We start from the raw sequence: 15,863 nt of genomic DNA, 5'->3' as shown, positions 1-15,863 counted from the left end.
TGGAGGGGAAGGGAAGGGCTGAGTGCGAGGGGGTGGGGGGGGTGGGGTTCGGAGAGAGAGGAAGAGGAGGGAGTCGGAGACCTATTTGGTCTGTCAGCCTCACGAGCACACAGCTGCTTCTGGAAAATTCTGCACCCCGCCCCACTAAACCGTTGGGCATGACATGAATAACAAGAGTGGCCGAGCCGTCCGCATGCAGCCGAGAGTTTTTCTTTTGACGCGGGCCTAACAGAGCGCTCCGAACGCACTGGCCTTGCACATAGTGGAAAAATCAACAATGAAGGGGACACCGGGGCACAATGTGGAAATGAAATCCAGGCTTTAGAGGGCTTTGTCTGGACAAGGACGCCGCCCGCACAGACCCCGAGGGCTTTGGAAAAGGCCGTGTAGCAAAATGCCAGCCGATGTGTTTTGATGGGGTTACTTGTTCACCAGCCAGTCACTAATTGGAGACTAGCAAGCCACTAAATGACTTTCACCCAGCGTGGGGCTTTTGCAAATTTCCTCTCTGTACTTCTGCGCTCATGCCAAGGCGGCAGCAGCGAAACAAAGCCAGCATGTCGTTTCCATCGTGACCAGTAACCACTTGCCTGGGGTCTAAGTACAGCCTTTGCATCGGTGTGTGAGTGAGATGAGATAATGCTAGCCTTTATCGGCCCGTGCGGTTGTTAGCCATGCACGGTCCTGCCTGCCCGCCCGCCCGCCTGCCTGCCTGCCCGGTGTTGACATTTCCCTCCCCAGCCTGTCTGAACACATCGAGCAATGGCGGCTCCTGTCAGGCTGCGTTTACGGCCGATAGAGAGATGAGTCACACGCACTCATTTCGCCTCCGCCTCTGCCTGGCAGTGCTCTTCCCCTTAACCCCCGCCATTCCCGCTCTCCAGGCCTTATGTGTCCATGCGGCACATGGTGGATTATATAAATAGCAGGGAACGCGTGGCTCGTCGCTGACGCCTGACATTTTCATGCCCCAGCAAGCCGCCGATACAGTTGGCGCTTGGCACGCATTCCTCTCCTGGGTTTATCCATCTGTTGGTATTGAGCCCAGCCCCTCCCCCCGTCCAGCCGGTTGTATGTTCCTGTAACGTAACACGAGCATCACCTCTCGCTCTATTCATCGTTACATGCGAGCGTGGCGTGACGCAGACCTCGCCCCTTCCTCCGGCAATGTTTTTCTCTGTTGCTCTCTTTCGCTCACTACCAACCCTCTCTCCCCACACCACAACAGACAAGAATGCCAGCACGATAATAACAACAACGCCACACTATTTGTTTCAATTCGCCTTAAATCGGCGTTCAGCCCATAAAGATTCCAAAAGGACGGAGTGTTGCTTGGTTGGTGTCGTGCTGAAAGGCACAATGCGAGCTCCGTGCGCAGGCGGGGTGCTTCCTGGATGCCCGCCAACTTCCAGTAGCACAGCACTGCAGCGTGTCAATATGCCCGTTGCCACGGAAACAAGGAGTGCACATACTGTCACGTTGGCAACCGAAAGCCTTCTCGTTACTCTTCGCTGCCTTTCTTTACAAAGGGCCGGCAAAGTTGTAGGAACGACTCTGCTGTAGATGTATCACCGCTTCCCACACACCCACGCAAGCACGCACAAAGAGATGCCTGCACCATTCAGTCACTCAGTGACTGGGGCAGGGCATGACCCCACCTGCGTAATTGTGTTTGTTGGATTAGTGATTTCAGAGCACATATTTGGACAACCAGTGATGTGGCTTTGTTCAAATTGGACAAAATCGTCTTACATGTGCTGAAAATAAAATGCAAAATAAAAGAATTATGCCCCCCACAAAGAGATTATTGTTGTTGATCAAACTGTAACGTCCTTGTCGCTGTGTGAATCACTGCGTCCTCGCATGTGTTACCAGCATAGTGATTGCGTCCTGCGTCAAGCAACCAGGCTGTGAGTTATTACTGGCAGGTCTATAGCCCTCCGTCAGGGCTTGTGAAAGAACAACCTCAGCTGTGTCGCGCAGTGCAGCGCCTCTGTTGCAAAGTCACAACTTGCAACATAAGTCATGCGTTTGAGACACAAAGTGCCGCAGCAAGCTCATCAGTCTTCCCTAAGCTGCGACCTTGATCAGAGGTGTGGCGTCTCTTTGCTCATAGGCTAGAACTGAAGTCATTTTATTTTGTTTTGTGAAAGATACAAATGCGGGATACAGCAATGCACAACTTTATTTAAAGCTTATATTTGGGAGTAGAAGGTGTCACAGATGACCTTTTCATGGCAATTCTTTAAACGGAGGCAGTGATTGATTCGCTAACCAGGTAGTGTTAGCTAACCACTGGCAGGTTTGCAGACTCCCTTCAAAATGCCACCCTGTATGCCAACGTGAGATGTGGTGCGTGATATAAATTTATAGCAATGTCGAGATTGGAACTGAAAGTCCGCTAGTTTGGTTTGAAACAGCACCCAAGAAACTCATCTCGGCCCGTTCATCGCTTCTCGTAAGTTAACTTGTCTCTCGTTGCTGTTCCAGTCGCCGCACTGACAGTCCTACTATCTTACACCATCCTACTTGATTCAGAAAGTCAAACAAGTAATCGTATTAACAGCTCTCATCGAGCTTTATGGTCCGCATTTGTTGTTTATTGCCGTCCATTCAATTCACTCCCATATTCTGTGGATGTATCTGAAGGACAGTTAAAGGGTGTCTCTGTCACCGGGCATCTTATCCATGTCTGGCTCCATCAGCTCGTATCACTGGAGGTGAAAGGTTCGGTGCCAGCTATATATAACCGTTAAATCCTCCCCACAATTTTGTTTGTGCCTTGAGTGGTGTTGGAACAGCTGCGCGAGTGTCACAGCTTGCCTGGGGATGCAGATCAAAGTGCTGATATGGTTTGTTATTTTGGGTTGTGTGCTGCCCTGAGGTCCCAAAAAATTTTTTTGGGAGCATGGCAAGATGGCTGCAGGGATAAGTGGTTCTGCGGCCAAGGGGATCTCAGCTCAAAGGTCCCCCCAGCATGCAACGTGAGCCCAACTGCCACATGGGATTGTGCAAATTCTGAGGGCAAAGAGAACTGCTGACATTGCCAGGCACGGGCGTGACTGCACAGACTGGGCGGGATCAAGTCCTCAGCTCATGACGGAGTCTTCAGTTTGGACACATTGCTCCATTTTATCTTCATTGTCAAAGTTCATTCTTGTCTTGATAAACAAATGTCACATTACCTCACCTCAAGAACCAATTAGGAGTTGTTCTGCTCTGCCTTTGAGCCTATCACATGACCTTTTTACAATGAAGTTTAAAAGCTTTGTTACAGACAGCAGATAAGAAATGTCGATAATCATGCCAATAGGCACCGGTCTGAAACGAGAACGACAATATACGCGACATATATACTATAAATGTGAATAAAACATCTTTAGATCTTTCAAATGATCATTTAAAAAGAAGGCCAGCACACAAGGAAATTCAGAAATCTATCAAGTTTATGATTATGTGCATAAATGGAGAGCAGCTGTACTAGCGTGTCTATATTATACCACAAAGAGATCATGAGGTCATTTGGAATGATTCTTCTTCTGCAAACTATCAAAGGATCTCAAGTGTCTCCCCATAATGGAAGTTATAACAAGTCTGCTGAAAAGGTCTCTTGCACAACAGCAGCTGCTACCTCTCACCAATGTTAATGTCAAACATTATATTACCATTAACTCTCTGTGCTGCCGCTAAATGTTATCATAGATCTTCAGACAGACAAAACCTCCCATTTCCATTCAAGTCGGGTGGTGATAGCAGACTGACACAAAAGAGAAAGATGCCATGTCATTCACTTAATTACACCCCCGCCCCCCTAAGGCATACACCTTGAAAACCACTTGATTAATTTGTTTGCCGTTTACGGAAAATGATCAAGGAATCCTTGTCCAAAGTTGCCCGTGTACACTGTGACACTATTAATTAAGAAGGATATGTGGAGATTGTGCCATAAATCATTGTACTCATATTTTCATGCTCAGTCTACTGCTTGAATTGGTTACTTGTTCCTGTCATAACATTGAGGTTGTCAGTGAGGAGACAGACGACATCGGAAGGCAAATGCTGTATTGTCATATTACTCTCTGAGGAGTTTGACAATAGAGGAAAAGATAACCGACTTGTTCTCATTGCCGCCGCCGGGCTCGACATCTGGGACATAAAGAAGGCAGTAACACAGGGGTCCGATATAACACGCAAATTTCAGTATTTCACTGAACTCACTTGACATTATCTTCACAGCGGAAAGTAGGAGCTGTAATGATGTTCTGGGATTCTGTTCCTGCACCAAGAAAAGGGTGTTGACACCCACCTGGCTGTACATCTACTAATTCTATTGGAGTGTCTGAAATGATTTGAATCAATAATGTTGTCTTTTATCCAAGAATATCACAGCAGAAAGCACAGCGGCGTATCTGATGGTGCTGCAGGAAGGTATACTGGGTTCTGTCAAATTGCCTTTGTTTAGACGTACGTAGTTTTGTATTCACCCATTATTAGGAAGGCTGGGGTCAGACCCGTGTGTTATTTTAGCTCCTCGTGTGATCGATGTTCAACACCAAATTGCTTCTCTCAGACTTGGCCCTCCGCAGATCCACACAGAGCGTCTTTTAGTAGAGAAAAGAAGGTCAGTGCTCTGTGTCGTCACACTTCCAACTCACAGGACAAATCCTGGGAGCCAATCTGCGAGAGAAACAAGTGTCCTTTGTTTGGGTTAAAACAAGATGACATTTGTTGTTGCTCTGAGCTGTGATGTCACCGCCATGGTTCTTCATCTCTGTCACCTCTGAGCGGCGTGGTCAGGAGATGCATACCGAGTTGAGGCTCCGCTTGGCTTGAGCGCCACACCCACACGCTCTCCTTCATGGACAAATACACAATCGTGTGTATTCATTGCTCTTCACAAAAATAGATCAGTTGCTACATTGTTCTTTGGATCCAGTCAAGTGCTGGGCGGGGCTACATTAGCACCATGCCTTTGTAAACAATCTGAGACAAACAGAACAGAGAACAAACCTCTGCCAAAGTTGAGCGGTTAACTAATCTGCGGTTGTTGTGGTTTCCATATTAGTCTTTGACTTGAATATTTTCATGCTTAGAACAAAGAGCGCCTAATGCAGCCAACCTTTGATTATGTACAATGAACACCAGAGCTGCTTGATTGCCACTGTTGAAGATTGGCAGCTAAATAGAATTAACAATCGTACTGCTGCATCTCTTCCAGTTGACCTTCTCGCTGTACAGCCTGTTGTCCAAATCTGGTTTTGCCTATATTCTGTCAACACCCCCCAAAAAATGAAAAATCTGCTATACTAGGGGGTGCTATTTTTGAATTGCCATATAGCAAGGGCTTGGTTTGCTATAATGGTCATAATACATGCAGGTTCAGGTTTTGGGCTGCTCCCAGCATTATGCTCCTCGTGGCCTTGCAGGCTAAATGAGCCAAAGCAGCTCCAATCAATCACGCGACGCAGGACCTCAGTTAGCAGTGCATGGCAGCCCTGCAATATGTGGAGAGTCCTTTATCCAAACAACAAACAAAACATGCACTTTGCCGTCCAATTAAGCCAGTGTGGGCCAGATGCCATTTTGCTGAGGCTCTGCAGTTGTGATGCTAAAGAGTGAAGAAGCACGCACGCCTGTTACCTGGGATTAAAAATTCTAATACATCATGATGAAAATGGCATTACTCTGCTAAGCCTGATGAATATGAATGTTGGATTGAATCCAACTCTCGTCCTTTTTTTTTTAGTTCAGTAAAGGAATTTATGCATGGAGAAGGAACCTTATTTTTATGAGTGTTCTCTTTGATTTATGAAACAAATCCATGGAAAGTTACCTGAACAGTATTATGCAAAAGATGTGGAAGCACAGTAAATAGCATGTGACCTAATTAACTTGCGGCAAATTACTGTTGGTGAAAATGTCAAAGGGTTACCTTTAGCCATCATGCTCAGAAAAGTACCAAATCACATTCAATCAATAAAAAATATAATAAATGCCTTGCTTTCTTAGTCATCGGTGGTTAGCTATTCTACCAAAGAAGCAATTCTAATATGCCAACAAAATTCTTGCAAGTATCATTTTTTCATGATTGAAAGCAGAGGTCAGATGTACTGTAACTGTGAAAAAGGTCCTCTTCAACAGTGTCACCGTTGCTGATGAATAATGACGGCCAAGAATCTTGACCTCTGTATGACAGTAGCAGCTGCATGTGACGGCTCCAAAAATACGACTTAAGTGTGCGTCTGAGCAAGTGGGCCAAGGCGTTGTGTGACGCTGTTAAGTCCACAAAAACTGCAGTCTGAAATTTGTCAACATGCAGAAAAGAGAGACAAATAATCAGCTATTTCATTGTCATGGGAAGATCATTGGTGGTCTGATATGCTGGTTATTATTATTATTAGTAGTATAATTATTAGTATTATTAGTATTATGATTCGTAGCAATAATAGTACAGTATCTTAGTCCTTTTCTATTCTCCAATGCATTTGCTTTTAAAAAAAAAAACGTACAGCTGTTTGTGTTCCACATTCACAGAAAAAGCAATTATTCCCTAGTGCTGTTTGAAGCAATCTTTTCATTTTCCAAATGTTGTCTTCCAGTGAGGTGTCGTCTGGCTGGCGAACTGATGATGAAGAGTTGTGCTTCTCTTCACATGATGCAATGTAAGAATTACACAAGTGTGCCTTGTTTCTTGTTTATTAAGGGCTGTAATGCTTGCCAGTTCGGGCGCATAAACAGCTGACATGATTCAGGAGACTGCACGACCTCTTTATTTATTGCAATTTGTTGTCTTGGCTCATGAATGTGTGTGTGTGTGTGTGTGTGTGTGTGTGTGTTACAGGCACAGGCAGTGTATCCGTAACTATGAGTCAGCACAGAGGAACGGCAGGCCAAAACTGTGTCGTGATGATACAACCCAACGTTTTAATGAGGTAATGCCACATTCTTGTTAACTCCTAACGAAAGTCACTTTGGCCTGTCTGCCTCTATAAGGAATTTTGCAAAAATGCTTTTCAAGTTTATCCATTCTCAACATCATTGGCCTTGCAAAAATCACAAGTGGTTAATGACTGACATGCTTTGCTAACACCATTTACTGCATACCGATTCAAGGTTGTTCAAATTCCAATGATGGAAGGAGACAAAGCAAAGGCCATAGTCCCATCTGTGAATTGCCAAGTTTATTTTTATTTTTGTATTATGTTGCACCAACCTTATGTAACTATTAAAAGCTAGCATACAGCATTTTTTTTTCTCTTTCTTTTCAATGTGGTCCTAATAATTCCCACATAGTGAAAAGTCATTGTTGATATGATTTCGGGCTTTGAGATAATTCAATATCAATATGTATGAATATTGTTATGAAAAAAAGAGAACGTAAACCCTAACCGCGGCATTATACGTTTTGTAGGCAGTGTGCAGCCCGAAATATGAGTAAATCGGGTATGCGAGAGGCACAAAGAGCTACGCGAGGAGGATTTGAAAAATCCGGGGCGGGGAGTGTTTGAGATTGAGGCAGTACCTGAGGCGTGCTATACCAATACATCATTATTCAGAGTGCCCCTTTGATGTTTGGGCTGGGTGGATCTCAGTGAGCAGGCGAGAGGCAGTTCTAATTAAAAGAGTAACAATGCAAGCTCAGATACCCCGAAGAAACAAACGCTTTGAAGAGTCACTGAATGCCCCACAGCTGGCTGCTCACAGATAAGACTCGATACTGGCCTGATGGACTCTTTAGTGTGCTGTCATAAAAATGTGTGTTTTCGTGCCATAACTTTTCTCTTGATGTGGGTGAGCATGCGACAAGCTGTCTGTGTCCTACTTTTTGGGCTCTTTGGTGGCAGGGAGGGACAGATTGAGTTGGGCCGCTGGTGCGAGGAGGCCAAGCAAAGACAGGAAAGCCCACGGGCTGATCTGGCATTGACAGGTAGACAGATAAAACTTTTTTTTTTTCTTTAAATCCATTTCTAACTGCTGCAGAGCGGCGCCTTCGGCATCTCATCGGGGGTGAAAAACACTTGAACTATTAAATCGTTACCTTGTTTTGTTTTACCCAAGATAAAACAAGACCACACAGCAAGTGAGTGCCGCACTCTGACTTGTCTGCCAAGCATGTTTATGTCTTTCCTCGTGTTGACTGAAGCTTATTGCAGTGAGAGGCCCAAGTGGGCTGCTGCAAAGAGAGAAGAGCGATGCTGTGAGACAGTGGCATCTCAAAGAGACTGTCTGCATGGAGAGAATTGTCTATTTTTAACTTGGAGACAGAGGGGCTCATGAAATGGCTCCCCGCTTGACTACAGCTCAATTATTCATCAACACAAGAAGACTCTCAGCTAAAAAGCCTGACACGATATTCACCCCCCTCCCAATTCCTCTTCTTCTCCCATGCTGTTTCATTCAGACACACAAACACCGCCCCCACACACACTATAGTTTACCCCCATTGTGAACTGTACAGCGCCCTCCAGAAACAGAGGCTCGCCTCTGTAAAAATTACAACAAAAAGAGACAGAATGATGAGTAGCTTCACCATGTTGCTGAATAAAAAAACAAAAGTTTAGATTTTGAGGAATATTGTTTGATAGAGGTGTACTGCTTTAAATAAGAGAAGTCGTTACATCGGGAATCAACCCAAACACCAAATCTAAGGATACATTTAGTCTTATTTCATTACAAAAAACTGCCACTTTTCCCCTGCATTTTAGCGACTCCAATTCCTTCTCCTGTGGATGTGCACCAACCAAGATAGATTGAATGGAGCAATCAAACTTAGAAACACTAACACGAAACACCAAAAATGATGATAGCAATCTTGTATTTGCTTCCTCGAAATAGTCCCACCGATGGAAAAAAGCATCAAGGGGAGAACTGTGAAGGGAAAAGTGACAGACCTACCATTGGATGCATTTAGGAAGTCATTCTGGCTGGCTAGCTTTGAGTGCACTCTGCAACTAATCTGTGTTGACCCTCATGTAAGTGTTGCTGCTGATCCCGGGTCAGTCCGACTGGCCATTCAGCCCCGAGCCGTATGACCGATGTGCACATGTCTGTAATGCGTTTATGGCTGTGACAGTGACTGTGTGGCCCAAGGTAAGCCTGGAAACGTCAGGTTATCTTGCTCCTGCTGTGATAATGACACCATTTTAAGAGCGATCCAGGCGAGCTGACAAATTGGTGCTGAGGCCGCCACATTTTCTTGTTGACGAGCAACAGTGTGAAGCGCGCACACACCAAAGTGGTTAACGGCGTCTATCTCCTTTGCGTGTGAGCTGCTGTGACAAGACCACAATGACGGTCTATTTGTGGTTCATTTTGATCGCTAATATAAAAGGCTTTGTGTGCATTTGTCGACACTGCGTGTTTATTTTCTGACAAATTCTTGCATGATTCGAGAGGATCAGTGAGGAAAACACGGTGAATCTCAATGTTGGGCGACAATGAGCACTCCCCTTAACATTTGCCATGATGGAAACTGAGACTTGTCATTGATTTGCTTTCCACAACATGTAATCCTGCTGAATCGTGGAACGTGTTGGCTCTGATGTGGACAGCCTGGCTGGATTTACTATTGGCTACATCTATCAGTGACAGGCAGCAGGTGCTGTAGATCATGTAGAGAGGAAGATAAGGGCTTGCCAATGACACTCAGGTATGGCGGCGCTTGTAGATAAGGGAACATTGCAGCATCTGAGTCAAGAAAGAAAAAAAAAAACTCGCTGTGGGCGTGAATTTAAAATCACGTTGCCCTCCTGGGAGACACATCGGGTTGAGGCAGGATGTCAGAAAGGCTGGGGAACACTTATGTCTGACATTTGACAAAACATCAATTGTTGAGGCCGGTAGCTTAGCAACCAGGCAATTGGGGCCAGTTGAGTGTCGATTTCCCCCCAGTCAGAGGCGCGCGCCAGGGGCTGATACACAACTCACCATTATTGCATTGTGTAAAAACACTGACTACAATCTAGACTCAACAAGATATTTAGAAAATGATGGTTTGCCACTAAATATTTCACTCCCCTCCAAAGAAGCAATAATATGATAATAATGTTCACTCTTCCTTGTCAGTTTACTATACAATATTAAACCAAAGGGAACTCTCCTGCTTGATAGAAACTTAAGTATGGGGCTTGTCCTCGAGATCTTGACATTCTCCCATATTAAACCTGAAGAGTCCCGGACCCACAGTTGAGAATGTATTGCAAAACATTACAGAATCGACGAATCTGGATACTTTCAAATATGACTAAACAGTCAAGATGTTAAAGATAAAGAAGCAGTACCAGGTTGAGGTCATGGAATCATCCTGTAATACGATGTTTGTGGAAATGTTTACTTGTTGCTAAGTGGTGCAGTTTGTTGTAACGGGGATGAGATTTCGAGTTTGCTCCCTTCTTTCCAGCCTCGTATCGCTACAATCTGTTTGACTGCCTCAATGAACAAGCGTAATGGCGGGCAAAGTGCTGCCAGCAGCATTCAGCCTCTCAGCCTCAGTCCCCACCTCCAAAACTGTGTGATCTTCTGACTACAAAATGCCACACGCACATGCAAATGACGTGTTTATTGCCTCAGAGATATCACTGTTTTTAGTCATTCTGAAACCGCTTTGATGTCTCGCTTCAGTTTTCAGCGCTAGAGGAGTTCATGCAGAGTTTCTCAAGTTTGTTTTTCGTGTGTCGAATCATACGTGACGGTTTGGCAAAAAAAAAAAAGAAAAGAAAGAAAAACACATCTTTGAGCACTGCATCATCGCTTTAGAAGCAGAATGCAGCAGTGCCAGGCAAGCAAAGTATTTGGCTGCAGGCAGTGAAACCAAGAAGATTTTTTTCTTGCTCGGTGAAAGAAGCAAATTCTAAAGATATTGCATTATTTATTCACCCTTCTTCCAGACTGATATTTTGATTATAGCTGGAGGTGCTTATTCACTTTATGGTTGCACGCGAGGCGTGACGAAAATTCCCAACTCTCGCATGTTCCCGACTGTCAAAAATAACAAACCCTTGATACAAAATATACGCAAAGTACGAGTGTCATTTTATCTTGGCAAAAGAGACTTCTTCCTTAGAAATGCATGTGGCATTAACAATTTGTTTACAGATGACTGGGTGTGCCTGTTTCTGTCTGTAAATAATCTCTTTGCCAAATCAAATATCTTGGTTTCAGCTTATAAACATGACTGTTGACTAAAAATACAAAGCAATTATACAATTAGAGATGTTTTTGAGCTCTACGGATATCTAATTTTTCTGCTGCACCACAATACAGCTATAATTATGTGCTCACCTGAATAAGATATGATGCAACAACTCTGACACTGCCAACGTGTGAGAAACCAAATTCAAACACCACACGGGCTTATCCTTTATCCAGAGATGTATTAGTTCTTCCCTTCTAGACCCGGAAAAAAAAAATCCCCATTCTTTTTTTCCCCATGGTGAAATATTGCACCAACACTTCAAGCAACGTCATTGCAAGTCTTTGCTGTAGTGTCGGAGTCAAAAGGAAGTTGTCGTGAGTCTTGGCAGGGCTGAACAGAAGAGGAGTTCACTGTGAAAACTGGCATGTTGACGCTTTCATGCCGCTGTCACGCTGTTCACAAGGTGCCCCGGAGGGGTGTCACAACGCATTCTTCTCACTTAGCTCACTTAGTAGAGCATGTCCCTGGCCGCAGTCAGACGGCTTTTCCCTCCTGCCATCTGTCCCTGCTATTATAGTCGCGTGCAATAGTTACTATTCCAGTCAGCCAGGTTCGAGCGACTCTCAGACACTGCATGCATTACCAATTTACACTAAAGCCTTGAAGAACTGAAAAGGAAATCAGGGAAATAGAAGAAATACCTTCCAGGTTGCCACCACAACACCTTTAAAAGATTTGTTGACTCTCTTAATGGCCATAGTGTGAGATAGTAAAACCTTTTTACAACTGTTGTTAGAACAGTCACACATCAGTTTTAACGATAATGTTGAATGCCAAGGGCGTAATGTGTAGGCCAGTTATGTTGCCCATGTAGCATGTTCGAGCCCATGTTCAAATTCAAGTTCTTGTTTGTAATCGGTGGAAGCATTTGCCACGACGTTGGTGGTCATGTGATTATTTTTCTCATTTGTAGCTTCGATCTATGGAGGGAAAGTGCTTGTTGGCTCAGTGTTTCATAAGGCCTTGCGGTGTTGTTGGGAGGAGGCAATGATTGCAGTGTGTCTGTTAACAAAACAGCAGGAGATACTAATTGGATTAGAGAAGTAGAGCTGTGCAAGGTTCATCCAAAACTCTCTTTTTTAACAAAAGTGCTTTAGATGGTCCAAGTGTTTTTATTGTTCAGGGCAATGTCTCTTAAATTGATAATAAAGGTAGGACAAGAGTCAAACTACTACTTTATGGATGGATAGAGTGTGGCTGCCACTGTCTGGCGACCAGTCCAGGGTGTATCCTGCCTCGAAATCAGCTCGAGAATATTGATGGACGGATTGAGGCAATGGCCAAAATATCCGTGGTTTTCTCTCATTGACTAAACATCCTGAATGCGGTTGCAAGGAAGAAATCTCATCTGGAAAACAGAGAGAGAAAAAAAAAAGTCAGGGCAGCTGATGCTGATCAACCACTGACCTCATAATCATGATGAACTGATCATTTTTATTGTTCCGACATCGAAAATGTACCTCGTTATGGATGTTGGGTTAAATGAAATGTGGCCTGCTTGTATCACCTCAAGAAGAGGAAGTCTTTATGTTCAGGCCTACACTGGCTGAATGAGTCTTACTGCTCGTTTCAAGCCGGTGTGACATTTTTAGTAGTACAACATTTGTTATGTTGTGGTTTCCTCACTAGTGTGTCTCTACCGCCCATCTTCTAACAGTCTCAAGGGCGGTTGAGAAAACCCCGCAGGATTAGCAACACGTGGTTTTGATCTTAACCAGGCCTACTTGTTTATGAGACCAAAAATGCCTATACTGTACATCCGGTGAAAAAGATGAGCCGTGTGAAATGTTTGGATGTTCGGCGAATACGCTCACATTGATGCTGGATCCAGGAAGTCACATCTTGATAATGTTTGGTGAAAGTTTGATTGTTGATGTGATTTTTCATGTAATAATGTGAGTCACAGGAAATGGATAATAGGCACATTTATTCACGCAAACAATCACATGGCTTTTGTAATTGTTTACCACACATTCAAATGTGTTTCTCTGTCAAGAAGCTATTTTTGCAAACAGCGTGTGATTGCTCACTCTTCAAATAAGAACCTTATTTGGTGGTCTGTCAGAGCAGCTGCGGTGCAGCAGTGCTGTAGTATTAGCGTGCGCCGGAGATGAAAGCGAAACATATACAAACGACAGAGAAGCTTTTTGAAATCAAGACTTAAAAGGAGCCGTTCAGATGGGTCAATATACATAGTAAGATGATACAAAGATGAATGATAATAAATTTTATGCACTTCAGATAAGATGGACATCATTGGCCTACTTCCACTCTGCACCTCAGTTTGGGAAACCATAAGTTATTGGTGGATGTGTTCATAGCTAATAAATGATCAGACTTCCTTTTTTGCATCTTATTTCTTTCCTCTGTACAAAGTAGGGAAACTTTGGACCAAACGTGAAGACATTATTTTCACGCCAGTTCATCAGATCGATGCCAAGGGAGCTCGATGGATAGATCGATAAATTAAATAGATAGATAGCAGTCCTTTGTGTTATTGTACTGACCAGAGTCTTTTTACCTGGATGGAGGTCTAGTCTCGTGAGTTCTTCCTGTGTTTGGTCTGCAAAAAAACACAGAAGTTGTCCACTGCAATGTTGGGTGGTCTTTAACGTAAACACGAACAAGCACATGTAAGACAATATAGACAACATGTCCACAAGTGGCTATTTTTGTTCATTTGACGTGTCACCTTGGAGATGGCAGTTGACAGCTGTTGGTTGGATAAGCCAGACTTAATTGGAAGGGAAATTAGCCTGACCTTGGCTGTGGTGGCGCGGACCGGGGACCGCCTGCCACTTGAAATGACATTGTTGTAATTTTCAACAGAGGCGAGCAAACACTCTGAGCATTAATTTATACTGCGCAACGTGGCTCGGTGTGCCAGACACTCACGCTGAATACTTATATAAGCTGTCAGTCCAGTCTCCATAGTAACTCGTGGCATTCGACTCACGCCTCCGCCGATCCGCCGCCCCTAAAGTGGGCTGTTTCCATGGAAACCAGGGAATTGCCTTTGATGATGGCTCTCATGCATTTCCACCCGCTGATAAAGCTGGCTTCTCCAAGTCGCAAAGAAGGAGGATGGGGCGGGTGGATTGCGCGTTGGGAAAATTGAAGGAGAAAGCCGAAGCAAATGACATTTGTGTCACGTACGCTCGGGGTGGTTTACCTGGCAGCAGAGCAGGAACGCTGTGCACCAGATGAGGGCGAAGAGACGCAGCTCTGGGCCGCATCATGGCAGGCGTGATTCATATGCCTCATGTTGCTTCAAGTGTCATCCAATATTTGTGCCTCTGCTGGTAAAAGCATCATGGCCATTCTCTTTCTTTTTTTTTATTTAAAAACAACTTCCTGTTTTTAAATACTTAAATATCAATTATAATTTCATTTTGAATTTTTACAACAAAACACTCAGAGGACAAGGCCACACAACAGTTTTGTGTATTGCTCTCCCAAGCGGTCAGATTTCATCTTGCATCATTGTGTGGAATTAACGCACCTACAATCTTGTCCAAAGTCATCCCACACAACACCGTTACCCAACTTCTCATATCTTACATTCATTGCGCTACAACTTTCACATCTGTCTTGTCCAGGGTGCTAACAGTTTGTGGTTAGAGATGACTGTTATTCACCGCTATTGTGTAACATCCTGAAATAAGCAGACTTCTTCATGGCACTTCTAACTGAAACGGACCCCGGAACAGAACGGGCCTCCTGACAGCTGTAATAAGCGGATTTGCTTGGTGCAGTCTGTGTGTCAGTGGACTGTTTGGGGCTTTTAACCCAAATGTATCTCTGCTGCCTGTGGGCTGATGCTGCCAATGTGATGTCACTGTGTGGACAAGGTGGTTCTGGCCAGAAAAGTGAACAAACGTCAAATATTGATAGAAGTGAACAAGTGAGTGTGTGTGTGTGCATGTGAGAGAGAGAGAGAGCGAGAGAGAAGAGAGAGTTCCAATGCAGCTTAATTAATGTCGTATTTTTATTCCGCGCCCCATAAAAGGCGCTCAAGCATGTTCAGAAGTATCAGATCTTCCTCCAGTGTTTCAACCTGAACTTTGAAGTTAAAGGGCATTTTTTTCCTTTGACTGAGTAAGACATCAGAAAACCGTGTTAAATGTGTAATTTCCCCTTTAAAAGGAATCTGTCCCCACATGCTTCTCCTTGGGCTGGGGATATTTTGGGTTTTCACTCTACAATCTAATAGCTCCATGATCATCCCTCTTCCATGCCAAATAACCACACGAGAACTGTTTGCGGTAATGAGTCCAGATCAAATGTTGACGATGATTAAAACAAGAAAACTGAGGTCAGGTGTCCCATAGGAAACCATTTCCCACACATTTAGAATCAGTCTTTCATTAATTCCATCTGGAAGAAAGCAGGACTCAGTTTGATCCACTGATGCTGGTCCAGTGACATTTTAACACTGCTGCCGAGACAATTTATAATGATTAAAAAAGCTTTCCCAGGAGCCCTGTGTCACGCCTTTGTGTCAGGATTACTGATAAATGTTATTAGCTTGTCATTTGATTAGAATTTCACAGAGTGAGGTGTGAGGTGGTCTCAAATTAGACCACGTTGAGGGTAGGCTGCTCTAGAACACAAAGGTGTCATTTTATTTTAAAGTAGCAGTTACTAAATCATTCAGATGGTCCACTGG

The 15,863-nt window shown here is 44.1% G+C and overlaps 1 long non-coding RNA gene across 1 annotated transcript; it reads right to left on the bottom strand.

Annotated features, from left to right (window-relative positions):
• Positions 1–10,188: 10,188 nt before the first annotated feature.
• LOC119134343 lies at positions 10,189–15,322 on the bottom strand. The gene is made up of 3 exons (XR_005100309.1): positions 13,887–15,322; positions 13,702–13,800; positions 10,189–12,542 (listed from the first exon to the last, which is right to left on the bottom strand). It is a non-coding gene; the product is annotated as an uncharacterized LOC119134343 (long non-coding RNA).
• Positions 15,323–15,863: the final 541 nt, after the last annotated feature.

Source organism: Syngnathus acus, chromosome 15 (genome assembly GCF_901709675.1).
Source record: "Syngnathus acus chromosome 15, fSynAcu1.2, whole genome shotgun sequence".
In the NCBI taxonomy this organism is placed as follows: Eukaryota; Metazoa; Chordata; class Actinopteri; order Syngnathiformes; family Syngnathidae; genus Syngnathus; species Syngnathus acus.
The sequence above is the reverse complement of the archived record's forward strand: the minus strand, read 5'-3'. Positions and strand labels throughout refer to the sequence as shown.